General features: G+C 40.2%; 1 long non-coding RNA gene across 2 annotated transcripts in view; it reads right to left on the bottom strand.

Annotated features, from left to right (window-relative positions):
• LOC137233068 (uncharacterized) overlaps positions 1-27467 on the bottom strand; it is a 138858-nt gene that overhangs the window by 21886 nt on the left and 89505 nt on the right. For both annotated transcript variants that reach the window (XR_010947279.1, XR_010947280.1), the window contains one exon: positions 25225-25370. This is a non-coding gene — a long non-coding RNA (uncharacterized lncRNA). The remainder of the gene's footprint in view (positions 1-25224; positions 25371-27467) is intronic.

Below are 27467 nucleotides of genomic sequence, written 5' to 3' on the forward strand. Positions count from 1 at the left end.
GATAGATCAATGGAACAGGAGAGAAAGCCCAGAGATAAACCCATGCACATATGGTCAATTTATCTTTGATAAAGGAGGCAAGAATATACAATGGAGAAAAGACAGTCTCTTCGATAAGTGGTGCTGGGAAAACTGGACAGCTACATGTAAAAGAATGAAATTAAAACTCCCTAACAGCATGTACAAAAATAAACTCAAAATGGATTAAAGACCTAAATGTAAAGCCAGACACTATGAGACTCTTAGAGGAAAACATAGGCAGAACACTCTATGATAAATCACAGCAAGATCCTTTTTGACCTCCCTCCTACAGAAATGGAAAAAAAAACAAAAATAAACAAATGGGACCCAATGAAACTTCAAAGCTTTTGCACAGCAAAGGAAACCATAAACAAGACAAAAAGACAACCCTCAGAAAGGGAGAAAATATTTGCAAATGAAGCAACTGACAAAGGATTAATCTCCAAAATATACAAGCAGCTCATGCAGCTCAATATTAAAAAAATAAACAACCCAATCCAAAAATGGGAAGAAGACCTAAATAGACATTTCTCCAAAGAAGATAAACAGATTGCTAACAAACACATGAAAGGATGCTCAACATAACTAATCATTAAAGAAATGCAAATCAAAACTACAATGAGGTATCACTGCACACCGGTCAGAATGGCCATCATCAAAAAATCTGCAAACAATAAAACCTGGAGAGGGTGTGTAGAAAAGGAAACCCTCTTGCACTGTTGGTGAGAATGTAAATTGATGCAGCCACTATGGAGAACAGTATGGATGTTCCCTGAAAAACTAAAAATAGAACTACTATATGACCCAGTAATCCCACTACTGTGCATATACCCTGATAAAACCATAATTCAATGAGTCATGTACCATAATGTTCATTGCAGCACTGTTTACAATATCCAGGACATGGAGGCAACCTAAGTGTCCATCGACAGATAAATGGATAAAGAAGATGTGGCACATATATACAATGGAATATTACTCAGCAATAAAAAGAAATAAAATTGAGTTATTTGTAGTGAGGTGGATGGACCTAGAGTCTGTCTTACAGAGTGAATTAAGTCAGAAAGAGAAAAACTAATACTGTATGCTAATACATATATATGGAATCTTAAAAAAAAAAAAAAACTTGTTCTGAAGAACCTAGGGGCAGGCAGGACAGGAATAAAGATGCAGACGTAGAGAATGGATTTGAGGACATGAGGAGTGGGAAGGGTAAGCTTGGACGAAGTGAGAGAGTGGCATGGACATATATACACTACCAAATGTAAAATAGATAGCTAGTGGGAAGCAGCCACACAGCACAGGGAGATCTGCTCAGTGCTTTGTGACCACCTAGAGGGTTGGGATAGGGAGGATGGGAGGGAGATGCAAGAGGGAGGGGATATGGGGATATATGTATATGTATAGCTGATTCACTTTGTTATACAGCAGAAACTAACAAAATAATGTAAAGCAATTATACTCCAATAAAGATGTTTAAATAAATGTGGAAAAAAGAAAAAGAATTAACACCAATTCCATACAATCTTTTCCAGAAAGTTGAAAAGATGGGAACATTTCCCAGTTTACTGTATGAAGCTAATTCTACCCATATACTAAAACCAGAAAAAGACAGAAAAAGGAAAAGATGGTCTTAATTATTAGCAAATAAAATTCAACAGTATATAAAAGGAATTATACACCATTAACAAGGGTAATTTATTCCAGGGATCAAAAGCTGTTTGAATATTTGAAAATCAATCAATGTAATCCACTATATTAATAGGCTAATCCAGTATATTAACAGGCTAATTTCTGCATTGATTGATAAGTGTATCAATACATATTCGTGATTTTTTTAGAAAAACTTAAAAAAATAAAAAAAACAATAGAGAGGAACTTTCTCAATAAAGAGCATCTAAAAAACTCTACAGCTAACATTAAACTTAGTGAAGAAATGTTTTTCACCTAACATCAGGAACAAGGCTAGAATGCCTGGTCTCACCACGTATTCAGCAAAGTGCTAGAAGTTCTAACTGGTACAATATGATAATAAATAGGCATTAACTTACATAGAAAAAAAAAAGATAGAGATCTGAAAGGAAGAAATATAACCACCCCTATTTGTGGATGACATGCTTGCCTATATAGGAAGTTCCAAAGACTCTATCAAAAAATCCTAGAACTATTAAGTGAGTTTATCAAGGTCATAGGATATAAGATAAACATACAAAAATCAACTGTATTTCTAAATACTAGCGATAAACACACGGACATTGAAATTAAAAGTACTACTTAAAATTGCTCAAAAAATGAAATACTTAGGTGTAGGTCTAACAAAACATGTACAGAACTTGTATGTTGTAAACTGTACAACACTAGTGAAAGAAATTTTAAAAGATTTGAATGAATAGAAAGATATACTGTGTTCATGACTGGAAAAGTCAACATGCCAAAGATAGCAATTCTCCTCAAACTAAAACTCCTATCAATATCTTTGAAAGATTTTTTTGTAGATATATACAAGTTTACTCTAAAATTTATATGAAAAAGGAAGCAAACTAGAATAGCTAAATACAATTTTGAAAATGAAGAATAAAGTGGGAGGAAGGAATTTCAAGACTTATTCTATTCAAGTGTATAGTAATCAAGACTGTGTGGTTCTGGTGGAGGAATAGACACATAGATCAGGAAACAGAGTAAGGAAACCAGAAATAAACTCACACAAACATGCCCAAATGATTTTCGATCAAGATGCAAACACAACTAATTGGAGGAAGGATGGTCTTTCCAGCAAATGTTGTCAGAGAAATTGGACATTCTCAGCCATAGATAGATAGATAGATTGATTGATTGACTGATTGATTGATAGAAAATAAATAAATAAGCAAATTCATTAAAAAAAATTAAAAAATAAAAAGAACTTCATCCTACCAGAGGGCAGACAGCAGAAGCAAGAAGAACTACAGTTCCACAGCCTGCAGAACAAAAACCACATCACAGAAAGTTAGAGAAAATGAAAAGACAGGGGATTATATGACTGATAAAGGAAGAGGATAAAACCCCAGCAAAGCAACTAAATGAAGTGGAGATAGTCAAAACCTTCCAGAAAAAGAATTCAGAATAATGATAGTGAAGATGATCCAGGATCTCAGAAAACGAATGGAGGCAAAGATTCAAAAGGTGCAAGAAATGTTTATCAAAGGTCTAGAAGAACTAAAGAACAAACCAACAGAGATGAACAATACAATAACTGAAATGAAAAACACCCTAGAAAGAATGAATAGCAGAATAACTGAGGCAGAAGAACAGATAAGTGACCTGGAAGACAGAATGATGGAATTCACTGCTGTGGAACAGAATAAAGAAAAAAGAATGAAAAGAAATGAAGACAATCTAAGATACTTCTGGGACAACATTAAATGTACCAACATTTGCATTATGGGGGGTCCCAGAAGGAGAAGAGAGAAAGAAATTACCCAGGAAAATAATTGAAGAGATTATAGTTGAAAACTTCCTTAACATGGGAAAGGAAACAGTCAACCAAGTCCAGAAAGCACAGAGAGTCCCAGGCAGGATAAACCCAAGGAGGAACACAGTGAGACACATAGTAATCAAATTGACAAAAATTAATGACAAAGAAAAAATATTAAAAGCAACAAGGGAAAATGACAAATAACATACAAGGAACTCCCATAAGGTTATCAGTTGATTTCTCAGCAGAAATTCTGTAAGCCAGAAGGGAGTGGCATGATATATTTAAAGTGATGAATGGGAAGAACCTACAACCAAGAATACTCTACCCAACAAGGCTCTCATTCCGATTTGACAGAGAAATCAAAAGATTTACAGACAAGCAGAAGCTAAGAGAATTCAGCACCACCAGACCAGCTTTACAACAAATGCTAAAGGAACTCCTCTAGGGGGGAAAGAGACTAGCAACTTAAAAAAAAAAAAAGTGTACATATATAGACTGTTATGTTAAAAACCTCATGGGAACAGCAAACCCCAAAACTACAATAGGTACACGCACACAAAAACAAAAGCAACACAAATACAACACTAAAGATGGTCATCAAACCACAAGAGAACAGAACAAAAGAGGAAGGGAAGGAAAAAACCTACAAAAACAAACTCAAAACAATAAAGAAAATGACAATAGGAATACACACATTGATAATTACCTTAAATGTAAATGGATTAAATGTGTCAACCAAAAGACGTAGACTAGCTGAGTGTATACAAAAACAAGACCTGTATACATGCTGTCTGCAAGAGACCCACCTCAGACCTAGGGACACATACAGACTGAAAGTGAGAGGACGGAAGAAGGTATTCCATGGAAATGGAAATCAAAAGAAAGCTGGAGTAGCAATACTCATATCAGACAAAATAGACTTTAAAATAAAGACTATGATAAGAGACAAAGAAGGACACTACATAATGATCAAGGGATCAATCCAAGAAAAAGATATAACAATTGTAAATATATATGTACCCAACATAGGAGCACCTCAATACATAAGGCAAATTCTAACAGGCTTAAAAAAGGAAATCAACAATAACGCAATAATAGTGGGGGACTTTAACACCTCACTCTCATCAATGGACAGATCATCCAGACAGAAAATCGATAAGGAAACACAGGCTATAAATGGCACATTAGAGCACATGAACCTAATTGATATTTATAGAGCATTCCATCCAAAAGCAGCAGAATACACATTCTTCTCAAGCGCACACAAAACATTCTCCAGGATTGACCACATGCTGAGCCACAGGGTGAGCCTCAGGAAATTTAAGAAAATTGAACTCATATCAACATCTTTGCTGATCACAGTGCTATGTGATTAGAAATAAATTACAAGGAAAACTATAAAAAACACAACACGTGGAGGCTAAACAATATGCTACTAAACAACCAATGGATCACTGAAAATATCAAAGAGGAAATCAAAAAAATACCTAGATACAAATGAAAATGAAAGCCCAACAATCCAAAACCTATGGGATGCAGCAAAAGCAGTTCTAGGAGGGAAGGTTATAGCAATACAATCTTACCTCAAGAAACATGAAAAAATCTCAAATAAACAACCTAAACTTACACCTAAAACAACTAGAGAAAGAAGAACAAACAAAACCTAAAGTGAGTAGAAGAAATCATAAAGATCAGAGCAAAAATAGTGAAATAGAGACAAAGAGAACAATAGCAAAGATCAATGAAACTAAAAGCTGGTTTTTTGAAAAGATAAACAAAATTGATAAACCTTTAACCAGACTCATCAAGAAAAACAGGAGAGGACTCAAATCAATAAAATTAGAAAACAGAAAGGAGAAGTTACAACTAACACCACAGAAATACAAAAGATCATAAGAGACTACTACAAGAAACTAAATGGACAACCTAGAAGAAATAGACAAATGCTTAGAAAAGTGCAACCTTCCAAAACTGAACCAGGAAGAAATAGAAAATATTAACAGACCAATCACAAGCACTGAAATTGAAACTGTGATTTAAAAACTCCAAACAAGCAGAAGTCTAGGACCTGATGGCTTCACACGTGAATTCTATCAAACATTTAGAGATGAGCTAACACTTATCCTTCTCAAACTCTTCAAAATTGCAGAGGAAGGAAAACTCCCAAACTCATTCTATGAGGCCACCATCACCCTGATACCAAAACCAGATAAAGGTACCACAAGAAAAGAAAGTTATAGGCCAATATTACTTAGGAACATAGACGTAAAGATCCTCAAAAAAATACTTGCACACAGAATCCAAGAGTACATTAAAAGGATCATACACCACAATCAAGTGGGATTTTTCAAGCAAGGATTTTTCAATATCTGCATATCAACCAGCATGATACACCACATCAATAAATTGAAGAATAAAACTATATGATCATCTCAATAGATGAAGAAAAAGCTTTTGACAAAATTCAGCACCCATTTATGATAAAAAAAATTCTCCAGAAAGTGGGTATAGAGGAAACCTATCTCAACATAATAAAGGCCATATATGACAAACCTAGAGCTAACATCATATTCAATGGTGAAAAGCTGAAACATTTCCTTGAAGATCAAGAACAAGACTAGGATGTCCACTCTTACCACTTTCAACATAGTTTTGGAAGTCCTAGCTATGGCAATCAGAGAAGAAAAAGAAATAAAAGGAATCCAAATTGGAAAAGAAGAAGTATAAAACTGTCACTGTTTGCAGATGACATGATACTATACATAGAAGATCCTAAAGATGCTACCAGAAAACTACTAGAGCTAATCAATGAATTTGGTAAATTTGCAGGTTACAAAATTATTACACAGAAATCTGTTGCATTTCTATACATTAACAATGAAAGATCAGAAAGAGAAATTCAAGAAACATTCCATTTACCATCGTATCAAAAAGAATAAACCTACCTAAGGAGACAAAAGACCTGTACTCCAAAAACTGTAGGATGCTGATGAAAGAAATCAAAGAAGACACAAACAGATGGGAAGATATACCATGTTCATGGATAGGAAGAATTAATATTGTAAAAATGACTATACTACCAAAGGCAATCTACAGATTCAATGCAATCTCTATCAAGTTACCAATGGCATTTTTCATAGAACTAGAACAAAAAATCTTAAAATTTGTATGGAGACACAAAAGATCCCATATAGCAAAAGGAATCTTGAGAAAGAAAAACAGAGCTGGAGGAATCAGGCTCCCTGACTTCAGACTATACTACAAAGCTATAGTCATCAAAATAGTATGGAACTGGCACAAAAATAGAAATATAGATCAATGGAACAGGATAGAAAGCCCAGAAATAAGCCCATGCACCCTATGGTCAATTTATCTATGACAAAGGAGGCAAGACTACACAATGGTGGAAAGACAGTCTCTTCAACAAATGGTGCTGGGAAAACTGGACAACAACATGTAAAAAAATGAAATTAGATCATTCTTTAACACCAATCACAAAAATAAGCACAAAAATGGATTAAAGACATAAATGTGAGACCAGACATTATAAAACTCCTAGAGGACAACATAGGCAGAACACACTCTGACATAAATCACAGCAATATCTTTTTTTTTTTTTTTTGCAGTATGCAGGCCTCTCACTGTTGTGGCCTCTTCCGTTGCGGAGCACAGGCTCTGGACACGCAGGCTCAGTGGCCATGGCTCACGGGCCCAGCCGCTCCACAGCATGTGGGAGCTTCCCAACCGGGGCACGAACCCGTGTCCCCTGCATCGGCAGGCGGACTCTCAACCACTGCGCCACCAGGGAAGCCCCACAATATCTTTTTTGATCTGTCTCCCAGAATAATGGGAATAAAAACAAAAATAAACAATGGGACCTAATTAAACTCAAAAGCTTTTGCACAGCAAAGGAAACCATAAACAAAATGAAAAGACAACCCACAGATTGGGAGAAAATATTTGCAAATGATGTGACCAACAAGGGATTAGTCTCCAAACTTTACAAACAGCACATGATATTAGTCTCCAAACTTAATATCATCAAAACAAACAACCCAATCAAAAATTGGGCAGAAGACCTAAATAGACATTTCTCCAAAGAAGACATACAGATGGCCAAGAGGCACATGAAAACCTGTTCAACGTCTCTAATTATTAGAGAAATGCAAATCAAAACTACAGTGATATATCACCTCACACCAGTCAAATGGCTATCATCAAAAAATCCACAAATAATTAATGATGGAGAGGGTGTGGAGAGAAGGGACCCCTGCTACACCATTGGTGGGAATGTAAATTGGTACAGTCACTATGGAGAACAATATGGAGGTTCCTTAAGAAAACTAAAATTAGAGATACCATATGATGCTGCAATCCCACTCCTGGGTATATATCTGAAGAGAAACATGGTCTGAAAGGATACATGCATCCCAATGTTCATTGCAACACTGTTTACAATAGCCAAGACATGGAAGCAACCTAAATATCTATCGACAGAGGAATGGATAAAGATGATATGGTACATATATACAATGGAATATTAGCCATTAAGAATAATGAAATAATGCCATTTGCGACAACATGGGTGGACCTAGAGATTGTCATACTGAGTGAAGTGAGTCAGACAGAGAAAGAGAAATATCATATGATATCCCTTATATGCGGAATCTAAAAAGAAATGATACAAATGAATTTATTTACAAAATGGAAACAAACTCACAGACTTAGAGAAGGAACTTATGGTTACCAGTGGGAAAGCATGGGGGGAACGGATAATTAGGGAGTTTGGGATCTACATGTACACACTGCTATATTTAGAATGGATAACAAACAAGGACCTACCGTATGTAGCACAGGGAACTCTGCTCAATGTTATGTGGCAGCCTGGATGGGAGGGGAGTTTGGGGAAGAGTGGCTACATGTATATGTATATGTATGGCTGAGTCCCTTTGCTGTGCACCTGAATCTATCACAACATTGTTAATCGGCTATACTCCAATATAAAATAAAAAGTTAAAAAAGATGAATAAATAGATATATTATTGGGGAAAAAAAAGAACTTCATCCTAAACCTCACACCTTATACAAAAATTAATTCAAAGTGGGTAATTGATGCAAATATAAAACTATAAAAAAGAAATAGGAGAAAATGTTCAAGATTTAGGGCTAAGAAAAGAGTATCTAGATGACACCAAAAAAGCGTGAGTCATAAATGAAAAAATACATTGTACTTCATCAAAATTTAAAACATACATTTGGGGAAAATCTACACTTTAGAGATCAAATCTAATCATTTAATTCTGTAATCCCAACAGTTAACTAACTAGTTCTATGCAAATAAGTAAATGCCAAATAAGTATTTGTTGAAAGACTATACGAATATGGGCAAAGTACTTTTTTTTTTTCTTCCAGTATGCGGGCCTCTCACTGTCGTGGCCTCTCCCGTTGCAGAGCACAGGCTCTGGACGCGCAGGCTCAGCGGCCATGGCTCACAGGCCCAGCCGCTCCGCGGCATGTGGGATCTTCCCGGACTGGGGCACAAACCCGTGTCCCCTGCATCGGCAGGCGGACTCTCAACCACTGTACCACCAGGGAAGCCCGCAAAGTACTTTTTTAAACTTAATCTGCTGTATGTGATCTGATTCAATTCAGTGTTCATTGAACATCTACTGCTGGGAAGCCCTGTGTTAGGTCCTGAAGCACTGGATCTCAGATAAGGAAATGAGGGAGAGAGCAGAGTACAGGGTGGGGAAAACCAACACAAATCTTGCCTTTTAAATAATAAAGATAGCCCTCTGGGGCTTCCCTGGTGGCGCAGTGGTTGAGAGTCCATCTGCCGATGCAGGGGACACAGGTTTGTGCCCCGGTCCAGGAAGATCCCACATGCTGCGGAGCGGCTGGGCCCGTGAGCCATGGCCGCTGAGCCTGCGTGTCCAGAGCCTGTGCTCCACAACGGGAGAGGCCACAAGAGTGAGAGGCCCGCGAACCGGGGGAAAAAAAAAAAAAAAAAAAAAGCCCTCTGGAAATAAACCAGAGCAACTTCTCTAGAGCCAAGCATTCTAAAACTTCAGCGTTTTGGGGTGGGTAAGCTTATCTCAGTCATCTCCACTAGGCTTTGGTTCTATAAACCAAGTATAAACCTTTAAATCAGGATTGACAGGTGTTTAGCATGCGTATGACTTCTTCCCCTACCATGTTGGAGACAGACATCACTAATCAATCTCAGAGCCATACAGCTCTGTGCCTAGATGTGGCCTTGGAATCCATCTCAACGCAGTGCTCTAGGCAGTGCTCACCAGTCCATCAGAGTCAATCTTAGAAAAAATAAAATCACGATCTCAGTCTGAGGGTTACCCTGTATAAGCCACTCCTCTGCCAAATGTGTGGGTGAATGGCTCGGTACTGTGCTTCTGAGAGCTCCAGGGTTTAGTAGGAAGAGGAGGCTGCAGGTAGAAGGCTTCAACTGGGTCATCGTCCTTCAGAGAACTGGCTCTCACACGGTATTTTTCCTAGTCCTCAATAGACACGTCAGCATATCCCTACCTGCTGGCTCTGGCAGAGAGAAAGGGAGAGACAGGGACGAAGGGCTGCCACGGAGTCCAGGTGCCCTTAATGCTGTCCAGCGTGGCCCCCGCAGGGCCGCTCTGCTTGCCGGCAGATATCCTTTTGAGCGTTCAATTAAAAGGGACATTTGCTGACGTCCGTAGGTGGTGCGCGTGGTCCTGGCTGCTTCAACATGCTGGCTTCCAGCATCGATGTTTATAAGATTTGGGAGATATTTTCTGTTTGTTTAAATGCAAACATGAATGTTTACAGGACCTGGGCGATTCTGTGTTTATTTAAAGCCTCAGAAATAACAGGACCACTTTGTCTTACAACCTAGATAATATTTTGCAGAAGTTTTGCTGCAATGGTCACAGGTGTTTTAGCATTAAAACTGGAGGTTCAGAACCAAGAACAAAGAATAACCTTCACAAATCTCCCAGCAAAAAGGATGCAAAGTGATACTGAGAAGAGGAATTCATTTTTTTACTCCTTTAATAGTGTTCTGAGAAAGCTTAGTGCTAAGGGAGATCCAGCTGGATTTCAGTGTCCTCATCCATAAAATAAGGCTAATGATACGGACTCAGAGGAGTGTTGAAACAGTGAACGTAATGAGTAAATTCTTTCATGACCTTGGAGTGGAGGAAGGCCTTCTGTAAGTACTTAAAATCCAGAGGCCATTAAAAATTAATACACTCAAACGTGTTTAAAAAATAAGCAAATCAAATCCTAAGAAAAACTGGAAACAGTATCTGTGTCTGATATCACAAGAACTCATCTCTGTAACATATAAAGAGCTCCTAGAAAGTGAGAAGAAAATGGCCAAGAGGTTTATGAATAGACTGCTTATAGGAAAAAAAGAGAAATACAAACAGCTCTCATATATATATATATATATAGGCATATATATATATAGGCATATACATATAGACATATATGAAAAAAAGAGGCTCAATTTTACTGATATAAGAGACAAAGTGAAAAGACAGTAAAATAACATTTCTCACCTATCAGACTGGCAAAAATCCAAAAGTCTAACAACACTCTGCTGGCAAGGTGGTTGGGGAAACAGGTACTCTCATACATTGCTGGTGGGGGCGCAAAATGGTACGACCCCTGCAGAGGACAATTTGGCAACTGTCATCAAAATTACAAATGCATTTACCCTTTGACCCAGAAATCCCACTTCTGGGAATTTATCCTACAGATATACTTCAAATATATGAAGCAATGAATATACATTATATGCAGCATTAATTACTAGCCAAAGATTAGAAACAATCCAACAGTCCATCCATAGGGAACTGATGATATTACACCGGGGGTATGTGTACCACGGAATATTATGCAGTTGTAAAACGAAGAATGAGGCTGCTCTCTATGTAGTGACGTGGAAAGGTCTCAATGAAAAAAGTCAGGAGCAGATACTGCACATAAGTGGGTAAGAAAGGTGAAGAGTTGGGGAGAAAATATATTTACACTTGTTTTTCTTTTCAAAATTTCTATGTCTGTTTTAACATCATCTGCATTATTTTTTTCTTTTTACCTTTTGACAACCTTCCTTCATTTGAACCAATATTTCTATTTCCTTTAATTTTCAAAAATAAATATTTGTAGCACCCAGAAGAAACTAATAGAAACAGGAGTCCTAACGGGTAACAAAGCTGGAAATATAATGGGTGGGAACAATGGCAGAAGCAATACTTTTTGACATTTCCCTTTTTATATTGTTTTGACCTTTCACCATGTGAACTTGTTAACTTTTTAAACATAAAAATTTAGAGAAAAAAAAGAGAAGGAATTGAGTTAATGAGCATAAAACACTTAGCCAGTGTTCCAGATCCATTTAGGTATAAATGTTAGTGGTTTATATAATTTAAAAGGTCCTCTTGTGGTTTTTGAATTTGGCCCTACAGAGTTCTAAGGCTGTTTTCTCAACATGTGGCCTTCACACCACTGGCATCAGAATGATCTGGGACATATATTAAAAATGAATTTTCCTGGGCCCAACCCAATGCTTGCCTGCATGATCGGAACATCTAGGGATGACGTCTAGGAATAGGGAGTTTTTAAATTTTCCAGGTGATTCTTATGAACCTTGAAAGTTGAGCATGATTATTATCTACCCCAGGAGGGGACGGTGTGAAGCTAGCAAGCGTGTAGGGACCCACTGAGACTGTGACTTTCAATGGCAAATATAGGCTGCCAAGTTCAAATCATATCTCTTGAGCTCCTAGCATGCACATACCACTGACTATGGTATCATCCCTTAACTGCGTGGTCGGGACCCCCAGTGTAACATATCCAACCTTGAGCTTGGGTGGACTGCACTGTGAATTGTCTCCTGCACACCCTGTTCTCTTACACCCTCCCCATCTCAGTAAAGGATGCCATAACCCACTCTGCTGTTCAAGCTAAACATTTGGGCATCATCTGATTCTTACCTTGGTCCTCTTCCCATACCTAGTCCGTCAGCAAGTCCCAGCCTCAGCAAGGGTTGGACCAGTTTGCACTCCCACCAGCAATGTATTGCCTGTTTCTCTACTCTTTTGCCAACAGAAATTGAAATTGGGTGTCTTTTCAAATGCATAAGAGCTGTTTGTATTTCTTTTCCTTTCTTTCTTTTCCTTTCTTTCTTTCTCTCTCTCTCTCTCTCTCTCTCTCTCTCTCTTTCTTTTCCATAAGCAATCTACTCATGAAGTTTCCATTGCTGGTTTTTTTCCCTCTCACTTTTAAGGGCTTTTTATATGTTTTCAGAGTCTTCCCGTTGCACTCAGGATAAACACTGTTTTCGTGGTGGCCTGCCAAGGGCTGGGTGGCCTGCCCCTTCCTCCCTGTCCTATTCATCCCCTGCTGCTCTTTCTTGCCCTCCGTGTCCACCCACACAGCCCTCCTTTCTTCCTTTGAATAGGCTTCCCTCACCCTGCCTCAGGGCCTTTGCTTGTCAGGTCTCTGCCTGGAATGTTCTTTCTCCAGAATCTCCCAGGCTTATCCCTTTGTGTAGCTGAGGACTCAGCTCAAATCCCACCTCCTGGGAGAGACCCTCCCTGACCACAACAACCCAAAGTAGCCCCCAGCCCACCCCATCCCCCGGTGGTCCCTCTGCCACACTTGTTTACATCCAGAAAAGCATGAGAATATTGAGGGAGGAGAGGGCTTCACCAAGATAGAAAAGGGACAGAAAAGGGAACTTGGGGACAAGCTTTGCCTATTCCACAGCCTTCATTTGGAGCCTTGTCTCCACTCCTGGGGCCTGGGCCCTTTGCTAGAAAAGCAAGTCAGGTATTCATAGGACAGGGAGGTAGTGGAATTCACATCTTTTCTGGGCATGAACACAGACTCGAGTGGGCCAGACCTAGCACACAGGGGCTCATCTGTGTGTGATCTGTTGCTCTGTGATCTCCACAACATCTCTTCACTGTAATTAGCCAAGGAATCTGTAGATGAACAGAAGAAGCAATTCTTGCTTTAGTCAGTCATGGAAACAATTTAAACTTTACCCTGGCCACTTAGATTTTCAAGCAGAGGGCACATGGCAGTCCATTTGAAATGAGACCAGCATCTTCTTTTCCCTTTGTAAGTTCCTATAAAATAAAACCACCAGATTCCCAGAAGATAAAACATCCATTCTCTCCCTCCTGTTCACATAAGTGCATCCTCACGCCATCACAGGCTTCTGCAGATTTTAATAAGGTCCCCTGTGTGGGTTTCTTCAAATATGGGCAAAAGACTCAGAGTGAAAAAATGTCACATCGAATCAAGGGTGCTATAAATGCAGCCCTTGTGGCGGGCAGACGGCTCACAAATCACAATCTTTGCCTGTTGGTAACCAAAATGGAAGAATCTCCTTTGGGGCCTTCAGTTTGGCAATTTCAATTAAATACTTAGAATTTTTTTGTAAAGGAAAACTGTGTTTGAATTGGACAAACATCATAGCTTGCTAATGGTGAGAGATCCTCAGAACTTTTATTTCCTGAGAGGAAAAGTGCTTTAGAGACCAGTTCCAGTTAAACATAAACAGCTAGACACACAGACACAACCACCTCTAACTCCAAAACCTTTTCTGAATCTACATTTCTGCTTATGATACTGTAACCTAGATCTCCAGCCTGGATTTCTCTAGTTCTATGGCGTAAATCAACATCCCATGCTTTTGTGGTGTCTGAGCCCCTCCTGGACCCTCTGGAGGGTTTGTTGTAGGGTAGCAGTTCTTAACCAGGAAGATTTTGCCTGTAGAGGATATTTGGAAATGTCTAGACACATTTTTGGTGTCACAGCTGGGGAAAGAAGTGTGCTACTGGCGTTTAGTGAGTAGACGCCAGAGATGCTGCTAAACATCCCACAAAGCGCAGGACAGCCCCCCAACCAAGGTGATCAAGGCCCAGATTCCCACAGAACAAGGCTGAGAAGCCCTGTGGTAGAGACACGTTTTTGCTGAGTCACTCACACTGCAGGCGGCCCGTCAACACAGGGTCCAGTCTGCGGTCCTGGGGGCGCCTGGGCTTCTGCTGGTTTCACTGTCTGCAGCTCTGGGGTTGTGGCCTTTCTCTGTGGGACACTGCTGCCACCAGGCCGGCATTAGCAGAGTATGGAGAGGAAACCATTACACTGTCTTCACTGGACTGCCCGTCCCTCCCCTCCCAAACAAAGCCCTCTCCAGCCTCTGACTGGAAGTTTGGGAGTTAAGGAGGCAGAGGAAACCAGAGTTCAGTAGAGGGAACAATATACTGGCATCCCAATGTCCTTCAATCATTCTTCGAAGACATTTACCTGCAAGGACCTGCCCATGGTTCGCCTTTCCTCCTAAGGTCCTGACACCTGCTGTGTTCCTTCCCCGCACACTGTCCTCAACCTGCAGCTGCCAGTCCTCCCCGCCCCCGAATGTTCTTCTTCTATTACGCTTTGCTCTCTATCTCTCTGATCCCCACCCAAACTAAGGTTTTGGTCTATTTCTGCATTTCAGAAACCTGAGAAAGACCTGTGCTAAACTAAAGAGGCTCCAACCTCAGCATGACAAAAAAGTCTCACAGAAACTTGTAAACGGTAGTAGTTTCTCTAAGGTATTCCAAATCAAAATTTTGGGCAGGGGTCCCTCTTAAACAAGTCTTTGGAGTCAGAAAGGGGGACAAAAGAAAATGCATTTTTTTCCCTGATTGCTTAGAGAGTGGGCATGTCAGTTTCTTTTGTTTTCTATTTTCAGATCTGTTAGAAGGAAGGGATGTATAAAATAACAATTGGGAGTATCAGAAAGTTCTAGATTTGAACTGTAACTCCAGCCTGGAAGCCATGTGATCTTGGGCAAGTTGTTTACCTTCCTGGAGGTTTGGATTCCAACATGGAAATAACAACACTCTCTATCCTACATGGAGGCTGTAGGATTTAAATAAAGGGATTCGTGTAAACACAGTGCATGGCACATAGCAAATCTTCAATGAATATTAACTATTGTTACTACAGACCTCAAATTTCTGACATCCTTAACAGTAACATGAGAAATTCTGGATGAAATCCTTTGAGAAATGTGACTAACCAACTATTAAAAAGCAAAGAGAAGATAGACTCAGCCTGCCCATGGCTCTGAGGATAAAACCAATTTCCTAAGTATACAATTTTTACTCTAAGTGTGACCCTCAGAACGAGGCATCAGCCTCCCCTGGGAGTTCGTTAGAAATACTGTAATTCAGGATGCACCATAGACTTACTGAATCAGGGTCTGCTCTTTATCAAGACCCCCAGGAGATGCACGTGTGTATTAAGGTGTGAGAAACACTAGGAAACTTGGTCCAAAAGATGATGCGCACGTGGCTGAAGGAGAATTAGCTTCAGCTGGTTCTGTTTCCATGGTCTGTGGGTGACCTGATGACTTATTAATACCTGGGCATTATCAATATTCTATCACTGTGTAATGAATTACCATAACCTGAGCAGCTTAAAATAACCCCCACTTATTATCTCACAGTTCTGTGGGTCGAAAGTCTCTTCTCAGAGCAAGACAGAGCTGAAATCAGGGTGCTGCCTAGACCGGGCTGTCTTCTGGAGGCTCTGGGGAGGAGTTCGCTTTCAAGACACTTGTGTGTTGGGAGAGTTCATTCCTGGTAGCTTTGGACTGAGGTCCCTGTTGTTTCCCAGCCTTTGGGTGGGAGCTGCTCTCGGCTCCTCAGGCCACTTTTGAGCCTCCGCCATGTGACTCCCACAGCTCGGCAAAAGAGCACTTCCCTTGCATCAGATCTCTTTCAAATACAAGCCCCTTTTCCGCTCTGCTGCTAGCCAGAAAAAAAAAAAAACACTCAGCTTTTAAAGGGCTTGCGTGATTAAGTTAGGATAATCTCACTATCTGCAGGTCAGATCTGCTATATAATATAACCTAGTCCCAGGAGTAAAACCCTTCATCTTCATACCAGGGGGAGGGGAATCCAGGGGACGTCTTAGAACACAGCTACCACCCAAGGTGTTACAGACAGTGTCCCCCCACTATTCCTATGCTGAAGCCCCAATGTGAGTGTATTCAGAGATGGGCCCTTTAAGGAGGTGATCAAAGTTGAATGAGGACTGGAGTTCTCATGAGAAGAGGAAGTGACACCAGGAGTTCATGTTCCCAGAGGAAAAGCTGTGTGAGGACACATCTGCAAGCCAGAGAAAGTGGCCTCAGGAGAAACCAACCCCGCCAGCACCTTGATCCCGGACATCCAGCCTCCAGAAAGAAATCTCTGTTGTTGAAGTCACCCAGTCTTTGGAATTTTGTTATGGCTGCCCTAGCCAAATAATACACTGGATAATAATAGCAATGAAAATCTAGTTTTTAAAAATGTGAAATTGGGATGGCAAGATCCTTTGATGAAGTTTGAAATACACTCATATACAAACCAATTGAAGCACTTGTGTGCCAGCCAGGGGAACCAGGATGCGAGGAAAGATGATGTAAAAACTTATGGATGATGGCATATGCACTAGAAAATCACATATGAGCAACGTTTAGTATAAATCAGTGCCCTGAGACTTGCACCAAGTGCTGTGGAAACACAGAGAAGTTAGATCACTTGCAATGGTACTTAGATAGGTTCATTGCATCTGCTGAGCTAGGAAGATGGAACAGGGTTTAGAAGGATGAACTATACTTTGTTTAGGTTTGGTTCCTGTTGAATATTTGTGATTGCTTGATTATTGACCGAGTGAGAAAAACACCACTCCAAAAGGAATCTTCTGTGAAAAAAGAGAGAAAGTATCTGAAGGGAAACTGCTAAGAGGCGAAGCAAGAGAAAACAGCATTTTCTTCATTTTACATGTCTGACCAATCTGAATTTTACAATGATTATAAGTTTAATAGTATCATTTCACAAAAATAGTGAATGTGTTTTTTAAAAGACATGCATTGATGGGTTAGTTCTAATTTATTCCTGCTCCTCTAACATTGAACTGGTGATATCTGATGTCCCACAGAGGTAGCTAAAAGCTGTCAGTGCAAACTATCACATTTAGAATGGATAAACAGCAAAGTCTTACTGTATAGCACAGGGAACTATATTCAGTATCCTGTGATAAACCATAATGGAAAAGAATATTTAAAAAAGAATGTATATATGTGTGTAACCGAGTCATTTTTCTGTACAGCAGAAATTAGCACAACATTGCAAATCAACTAGACTTCAATTTAAAAAAAAAAAGGCTGTCAGGCAGCCTTCATGTGGGTCCAGTTGGACCTATAGTCCAAGAGATAGACTGGTTTTCAGATCTGTTGGTTTTTTTGTCCATTTGGCCTCCATGGAATTTGCTCACACATTTTAGACATAAGATTGTGTTTTTAGGTTTATTATTTTTCCAGTTCAAATATTAACACCTTTATATTTGATAAGTGAAATGGTCGTGGAGATATGCAAATCCACAATCATTTCATTTTTGGGAAGCTAAAATATAATCAGTTAAAAATGGAAGGTCCCCAGTTTTCTTCCATGTATTTAGAGATGTCAACTGAAGTAAGCAGGGATCCCAAAGGAGACTGCATAAGACAAATTTCCAGCTTGGAGCCTGAGACACATTGAAGAACTCTTGCGAAGGCTGATATAATCATATATGTAAATAGGTCAGAGTTGCTTTTTTTTTTCAAAATGTCTTGAAAAAGAAAGGGATTTATTTTGAAATTACCTGTAAGAAAGGTAGGCAAGGAACGGCAAAGGTTACTCTGCATGAGATGCATGAGGTGTGACTAATCTCCAAGCTAACTTCTCTCACAAAGCAGTGGCCTTACTCTGGCCGTTGGGGGTTGCCACTTGTTTGATGTGTCTTTGACTCACATGTTGTGGGTGAACCCACACTTCAAAGGCAAGGATCAGCAGGAATGTGCTTCTGGGTGCAAGATTTCCTGCCAGTGCACGGCCTGCCCTCCCTGGGGAGGTCCTGGAATGGCTCGCTTGAAAGGGACACTTGCCTTTTCCAGGGGATTTAAGACAGAAGCAGCTGATTTCCCGTGTGGCTCTCAGAGTCTCCTTGCCTCTCCCCTCTCTCAGCAGCAGCCAGAGTCCTGATCACCACCATGGCTCACAGGAATTTTTAAGTCTCATAAGCAAAGCCTCATATTGCATAGCTTTTGAGAGCACAGCTTTCCCCTAATTTTAATTTTCATCAAAGGACAGCATTTAGAGATCTCCGGGTCTCTAGATCTGTGACCTCCTTCTCCCCGTGGAAGTCACCTCGGCTGTCTTAGCCGTTATCACAGCCCCCTTTTTTCTAGCTGACAGCCACGGCTGTAACTTTTAGCTGATACTATTAGCCAGAATTATGGATGAATGAGTGAGTGAGTGAATGAATGAATGCATGTGCACACAAGTGCTGGCTGGCAGAAGCCCAGGATACAGGCGCAGAGCACCGTCCTCCTACCTCTATTCAACAGCTTTACCGGACACTATCTTGGTAAGTTCCCTGCCACCATCTTTGTCTCCTTTTAGCCATCAGGCCTCACAAAAATGAAAGAGAGCTTCTATTCCTCAAAGGTTAGGACCCCCCCCCCCACACACACACACAAAGCTTGGTGTCCTATGTGTGATGGAGAGTTTTTCCTATTTTCTGTTATTTTGATTTCTTTTAAAATCTGTCTATTTTAGGGACCTGTGTGTTTATGCCACAGGAAGTCTGTGTGGTAAGTTCTATGCATGTTAGCTAGAACCCTCTATTCCATTAATGGAAAGGGTGGGAAGATGTTTTTGTTTCTGCTTTTCCTTAAACTGTACAAGACACATGCATTTTCAACTAACACGAGTATTTCTCTCCTTTCTCAGCAGCCTGGAAAAATCTGTGACCCACCTCCCATAAAAGCAAGATGTATGGCAGCTAAGAATCTCTCATTTGCCATCCTTGCAGGCAATTTTTGTACCGGAAGGGGAGGTTTAAAAGGACTAGGTTCTAGTTTCACCTGATGGGAGCCAAGTTTGGGAACTGGAGAGTAGGTCCTTCCCAAGGAGGCGTCCCTGCAGCCCTGTGCACGTAACCACAGGTCTTGTACAAAGCAATCATACTGACCTTGCCACCAGAGTTTACTTAAGGTTGAAAGTCAAAACTAAACTTAAAGGAAACCAGAGCTCATTACAACTGAGAAAAAAAGAAAACAGAAAACAGAGGGAGCTCGTGTGGACAGAAACTGTCAAGTTTCCCATTGCTTGTATTTGTCAGAGTCACATCAGAAGTCCCCACCCACCTACCCTCCCTCCCTCCTTCCCGAAGTGATGCTGAAGTGACACTTGCAGAAGTGGTGGGGACACACAGACACAGGACAGAGAGCACTCAGGGACTTTGCCAGGATGGGTTGACCACAGCAGGTCATTTCCCAGCTCTGCTTCATACAACTGGTTCTCTTAACCTACTCTTCTTAGAAATAAGTTTCAGCACCGGGCAGGTGATATTTAACTTTGCCTCCTTTGAAAGGGCACTTAGAGGCCATTACCACCCAGTCCCTAAGCTGCTTTCAGGACTTGAACTCATGTGAGAACAAAGGGCAAGGACACACAGCACTTTACCTCCCCGACGCCCACACGTGAAAACCCAGCTCAATCTGGGCTGGTCTTTTGAGAGTGCTTTACTTGAAATCTCACTGCCAGAGGTATCCACTCCCCAGAACTCCAAAGAATGAAAGCACAGTGAAAGTCTATCACAGGCAGAGGACCTAATGTTTATAGAGCGCTGGCAATGTGCCAAGCCCTGTGCTAAGTACTGAGCATGGACGAGACCATTTCACCCTTATCACAACCCTACAATGTACAGGAAACTGAGGCACAAAAAGGTGAAGTGACCAAGATTACACAGCTGCTAAACGGAGAAACCAGGCAGTCTGACTCCTGAGTTTTTGTTCTTATATACGTTCCACAGGCTCCTTATATAGTTACTTGTATAAGTGTGTGTGTGTCCAGCATGTAGATAAGTGGGTTTGGCCAGGAGGTGCTGGAGGTGACACCAGGGCAAGAAGAAGAAGAAGGGGAGGAAAGGCATCTTTAGAGCCTTGGAACAATCTTGATGGACCCACCTTCCATGCAAAGTCTAAGGGGGCCTTTAAGCCGGAGTCTGCACAGCAGGCTGCTGGCAGGATGTGTAACAGTTTCTCACGCTTTCCCAGTGACAATTTGAGGAGACCAATTCAATAAACATCATTCATCAATTACTGGGGTTTCTAAGGAATCTCCTTGGGAAAGGTGTGAATTGCAGTAAAAAGTAAGTCCTAACCTTTTCAGCTCCCAAAGCTTGCTTTCTCCAGCTCTCCTTTGAGAGGGGGTGGGAGAGGAAGGTGAGGGTGATGAGAAAGAGGGGAGGACAGAAGGGTGAAAAAAATCCGAAACCCAGAAAGAATCTCTCCGTCTCATACCATCTTATAAAAAGGAACCATTCTGCCTTGATTCTTCTCCCAACAGGGATCTCTCCCATCACCAGGGCTTCACAGACAACAAAGAAAGGCATCTGTCTGGTCATTCAAACCTGAGCCCTGCTTCAGAAAGCGGCTCATTCTGACACCTTATTAGGGAATTTGAGGTGTGCCACCCGACAGCAGCGTGAGGCTTTGTGAGACCATCACTTTGTAGGCCCAGTGGCCATCTCTCTTCTTTGTTCCTCCTGCACAGAATGCCCACTAACCCCAAGGAAAGTCTTCTGTGGGTGGAAATAAAAAGAGGAAAACAGAGTTTGTCATATTTTATTTTTATTAACATTAGCCCCAGTAAACGTTCTTGCTAGATGACCTCAGACATTATCAAATGCCATTCTCCCTTTTTGGACAAGGACAGTGAAACCCAGGTAAGAACCCTGAACATGCCCAAAGCCACATGTTACCTTGAGGTTTGAGTCCAGTCTGAATCTGACTTCATTTCTCACCTTGGCTGCATAGTTTACAGACCCCCATTGATGAAGATGGCAATATGCCATCCAACACGGTAAAGGTGGTTCGGAAAGACAAATATCATATGATATCACTTATATGAAGAAGCTTAAAAAAAAACTGATGCAAATGAACTTATTTACACAACAGAAGCAGACTCACAGACATAGAAACAAACTTATGGTTACCAAAGGGGAAAGGTTGGGGGGAGGGATAAATTGAGAGTTTGGGGTTGATATATACACACTACTATATATAAAATAGATATCCAACAAGGACCTACTGTATAGCACAGGGAACTCTGCTCAATATTCTGTAACAACCTAAATGGGAAAAGAATGTGAAAAAGAATAGATACATGTATATGTATAACTGAATTACTTTGCTGTACACTTGAAACTAACACAACATTGTAAAACAACCATACTCCAGTATAAAATAAAAATTAAAAAAAAAAGGAAGCCTTCCCTGAATGAATGTGTTAACTTTGGATAAGCATTCTTCACTGCAATGTCTTTCTAAAGAGACCTAAAACAAAAGTCATTTAAAAAATGTGTGACTCTCTTGATCAAAATTCAACGTTGGTAAAATCCTGTTTTATTTTCATAGTACAATACTAGAGATAGTTTCAAAGTTCTGTGAAAGCAGTTGCTTAACTGCATTGACTAGTAGGGTCTCTTACTGAGGACAGTTGAAATAAAAGAAGCAAAAGTATAAGCCAAGTGCTGATATGACCACAGCGGTGACCACAGGTTCCACAAGGGCAGAAAGCGTACTTATTTTATTTACCACAGCAAACCCAGTATTAACAGAATATATGATCATGGGTAGGCACTCAACACATTTTGGTTAAATAAATTAACAAAAGGATGATGGAAGAGGGGTTCCTCATCCATTTCTGTCTGCTCCAGCTGCCGTGCTTCCCCAGTCTCCCAAGGGCAACGTGCTCTTGACGGCTCATGGCATCTCACACACCTGAATCAGACTATAAATAACATCTTCTTAAAGAATGGGACCATTCTTTAATAGAATACCCTTTTTTAAGAGAGTACCATTTAAAACAGTACCATTTAAGAGAGAGTACCATTCTTTAAGAGAGTACCATTGGTGCTTAAAAAGTGTGAAGGAACTCAATGCCCATTGACGGGAGAAGCAGAGCCGGCTCCCAGAACGGCCTTCCCCTACCCCACCTTGTCAATGTGGGAGCCTCACGGTACCCCTGGATGATACCTCCTACTTCTCAAGGTTGCCGTCTCAAAGCCTCAGGTTCCTGGTCTCTGAAATGCCAGTAATCCTGGTTAAATGTGTTAAATGAGGAAAGGTGTCACTTCTGGATCAGAGATTTGGTATTTGGAAGACAGAAACAGAAATGATTTATGGATAGAAAAATCAAGGCATGAACTGGCAATCCCAGGTCATGCCATGAGTGAGGGGGGCTGTCTAGTGCAGTCCAAGCCTTCTCAGTGGAAATTCAGCAAAGGCTGAGTCAGTGATGCTCTCTGAGATAATTAACCAGAGGACAGCTGATAGTTATGCCAGTTGATCTTTCCCCCCATCCATCTTCCTATATTCAGCACTTGGCCATGGTTTTGGGCTCAGGTTAAAACTACAAAAATGGTCTCTAAATAAATCAGGGGCCTGTTTTGAGAATGAAAAGTGAGCATTGGGACAGGTGAGAAAAGTGGACTGCAATTCTGAATTTGGATATAAAATAGAAAGGCATCTCCTCCAGGTGAAGTGCAAGTATTAAAGCACATTGCCTCCTAAATCTGAGGTACCACACTCTCTGCCCACATCCCAAGAGAAGCCTTTATCCTGTCATTCTCTGTCCAATGAAGAAACTCTTCCCAGTGAAAGCAGAGCCCCACTGCAGACCTAAAACCTCATATGTGTTATGAAAAGCCCGTATTAGCTGCTTATACTACTGACTCCAGCCTTCAACTTATCAAATTAAATGGACAAGCAAGAATCACTAAACTTTTGAGAGAAAGAAATCATAAATAAAAATTTAAAAATCTTTAACCGAAATAATTCTAGGGAGAAAAGAAGAAATGAAAATATGTCAAACACCTGTTTTAAGGATATGGGTTATAAACATTGATTTATTCTGAACAATAGAAAAGTATGTGTCAATACATTAAAAATATATGGCTACACATGAGATAACCAGAAATAAGATGTACAGCTTTCAAAATACTAGAAGCAAAGTACAACACAAAATCAGAAAAGGAACAAAGAAAATCCAGCCGATCCAGTGCCAGGAGTGAGAGGGTCGCAGCAAACAGAGACGAAAATCAGATCAAACACCCGTGTCATCACAAGAAAAGCAAAGGATTTTAACTTCCCCATCGAAAGAGAAAAACTTTCAGATTAGGTTTTAAAAGAAAACAGCTGCATGTATGTTTATAAGAGAAATACTTTAAAATTGATTCGAAGATTGAAAATATGGAGATTTATAAACATATATCAAGCAGAGGATGGAGAGGCAATTCATAAGGAAGAACTACAAACAGCCTACATGAGAAGATACTCAAACTCTAATAAGAATAAGATGAATTGAAATGTCCATGCAATACCATTTTCCACTGTTAATAAGATGGGCAAAATTGTTAGCAACTGATAATAGCTGGGCCTGGTGAGGATGTGGGCAAACAGGCACTGCAGACAGAACTGTAAGTTGGTCCGAATTTTCCAAGTAATGGGGGGCTACAGGGGGAGGGAACAAGAATAGTGTGGCCCCACTGACTCATCTCCAGGACAGAGACTGGACCATAGGTACCCAGGTGACAAGTTTAGTCAACAAGTCCTGTCATCACAAAGGGTGCTGATCCAGACCCATCTCTTGTCCTTCCTCATTTTACTCTCATGTGCATGTTTCTTTGCTAGAGTGTGCCTCAGTTTCTCCATCTACCTTACTGCTCTCATAAGACGAAATGAAATGAAATAGTATATGTAAAATGTTTTGCAGACTATAGAAAGCTACACAATGTGTGACATTATCATTTTTTTCTTTTATAAAATTTTTATTGGGGTATAGTTGATTTACAATGTTGTGTTAGTTTCAGGTGTACAGCAAAGTGGATCAGTTATACATATACATGTACCTACTCTTTTTTAGATTCTTTTGCCATATAGGCTATTACCGAGTATTGAGTAGAGTTCCCTGTGCTATACGGTAGCTTCTTATTAGTTATCTATTTTATACATAATAGTGTGTATATGTCAATCCCAATCTCTCAATTTATCCCTCCCCGTCCCCATCCCCTGGTAACCTATGTTTGTTTTCTACATCTACGACTCTACTTCTTTTTTTTTCTGTTTGTTTATTTTGTTTTGTTTAGGATTCGTTTCCCATGTAGGCCATTACAGAGTATTGAGTAGAGTTCCCTGTGCTATACATCAGGTTACTGTTAGTTATCTATTTTATATAAAGTAGTGTGCATATGTCAATCCCAATCTCACAATTTATCCCTCCTCTGCCATCCCCTGGTAACCATGTTTGTTTTCTTTATCTGTGACTGTATCATTTTTATAATAAGAATAAAATAGAAGAAGCACAGAAAAAAATGGGTATAAGATTAGACAAAATCTGGCTTCCTCCACCTGAATGTGTTTATTCTGCCTCAAAACTTACAAGAGGGGCTTTGCTGGTGGCGCAGTGGTTGAGAGTCCGCCTGCCGATGCAGGGGACACGGGTTCGTGCCCCGGTCCGGGAAGATCCCACATGTTGCGGTGCGGCTAGGCCCGTGAGCCATGGCTGCTGAGCCTGCGCGTCTGGAGCCTGTGCTCCGCAACGGGAGAGGCCACAACAGTGAGAGGCCCGTGTACTGCAAAAAAAAAAAAAAAAACTTACAAGAAACTTTAGAAGAAGTACATTCCTCATCCTTGGGTAGATCCAGATATGTGGTCAGCTGCTCTTCTTTATAGAAATGTAACAAGACGGTCCCCAGCTCTCCCACAGCTGTGCCTGTCCAAAGCTTTCATAGTCACTGGAGCTCACTGAGAAGAAACCAAGGAAAGGCTTTTAGCAGCTGGGTCTCAAACCCTGGCCACGGGTCTCAGGGTAGATTTTCAAGCCCGAGGTGGGAAGCAGGGACTCGGGATTTTTGTTATACCCTCCATTGTCTGCCTTTTACTGTCACAGCTACTGTTTTTGTTTAGGGTGACATCTGAGCAGGTTTCTGACACTGGGAAGAGAGGGAAGACTTCCACCATCCAGGAGTGACAGGGTTTCTCTGAGGCAATGACATTTCCTCTTTCTGTAAGACCCTTGGCATCATCTCCAAAAGTCAGCGCTTTCATAGAAAATTTCCATTAACCCAAGACATTCTAGATGGGAGTCATCACTCCAGAAATCAAACAGTTTTGTTTTGTTTTTTAAATGCTGTTATTGGACAGATGTCAATATACCTCAGGAGTAGTTAAGATATTAGGTTGGATCTGGGTCTATGTCTTACTAGGTCTGCAAACTTGTATAAGTTACTTCAATTCTTTGTGTCTCAGGCTCTTTTTTTTTTCTTAGCAACTTTCAAATACAAAATACAGTATTATTAATTATAATCCCCATGCTGTGTATTACATCCCCAGGGCTTATTTATTTTATAACTGAAAGTTTGTATTTTTGACCCCCTTGACCCATTTCACCCACTCCTTGCCTCTGGCAAACACCAGTCTGTTCTCTGTGTCTATGCACTTATTTGGTTTTTTGTTTGTTTTGTTTCTTATATTCCACACATAAGTGAGATCATACGCTATTTGTCTTTCTCTGACTTATTTCACTAAGCATAATGCCCTCAAGGTCCATCTATGTTGTTGCAAATGGTAGGATCTCATTCTTTTTTATGACTGAGTGTGTATATATATATATATATATATGTATATATACACACACACATATACTTATGATTATATACATGTTATATATATATATGTATATATATCACAACTTCTTTATGAATTCATCCTTCAATGGACACTTAGGTTATTTCCATAACTAGGCTATTGTGAATAATGCTGCGATGAACATGGGGGTGCATATATATTTTTGAATTAGTATTTTCATTTTCTTTGAATAAATACACAGAAGTGGAATTGCTACATCATATGGTAGTTCTATTTTAAAATTTTTAAGGAACTTCCATACTGTTTTCTAGTGACTGCTTTGAATTCCCACCAACAGTGCACAAGAGTGTCAATTTCTCCACATCCTAGACAACATTTGTTATTTCCTGTCTTTTTGATATTAGCCATTCTAACAGGGGTGAGGTGATATCTCATTGTGGTTTTGATTTGCATTTTCCTGATGATTACCAATGTTGAGCATCTTTCCATGTACCTGTTTGCCATCTTTGTTTTTTTGTTTTTTTAACATCTTTATTGGAGTATAATTGCTTTACAATGGTGTGGTAGTTTCAGCTTTATAACAAAGTGAATCAGTTATACATATACATATGTCCCCATATCTCTTCCCTCTTACATCTCCCTCCCTCCCACCTTCCCTATCGCACCCCTCTAGGTGGTCACAAACCACCGAGCTGATCTCCCTGTGCTATGCGACTGCTTCCCACTAGCTATTTTATATTTGGTAGTGTATATATGTCCATGTCACTCTCTCACTTTGTCACAGCTTACACTTCCCCCTCTCCATATCCTCAATTCCATTCTCTAGTAGGTCTGTGTCTTTATTACCATCTTACCCCTAGGTTCTTCATGACATTTTTTTTTCCTAGATTCCATATATATATGTTAGCATACGGTATTTGTTTTTCTCTTTCTGACTTACTTCACTCGGTATGACAGACTCTAGGTCCATCCACCTCACTACAAATAACTCAATTTCATTTCTTTAAATGGCTGAGTAATATTCCATTGTATATATGTGTCACATCTTCTTTATCCATTCATCTGTTGATGGACACTTAGGTTGCTTCCATGTCCTGGCTATTGTAAATAGAGCTGCAATAAACATATTGGTACATGATTCTTTTTGAATTATGGTTTGCTCAGGGTATATGCCCAGTAGTGGGATTGCTGGGTCGTATGGCAGTTCTATTTGTAGTTTTTTAAGGAACCTGCATACTGTTCTCCATAGTGGCT

Source organism: Pseudorca crassidens, chromosome 10 (genome assembly GCF_039906515.1).
Source record: "Pseudorca crassidens isolate mPseCra1 chromosome 10, mPseCra1.hap1, whole genome shotgun sequence".
Classification (NCBI taxonomy): Eukaryota; Metazoa; Chordata; class Mammalia; order Artiodactyla; family Delphinidae; genus Pseudorca; species Pseudorca crassidens.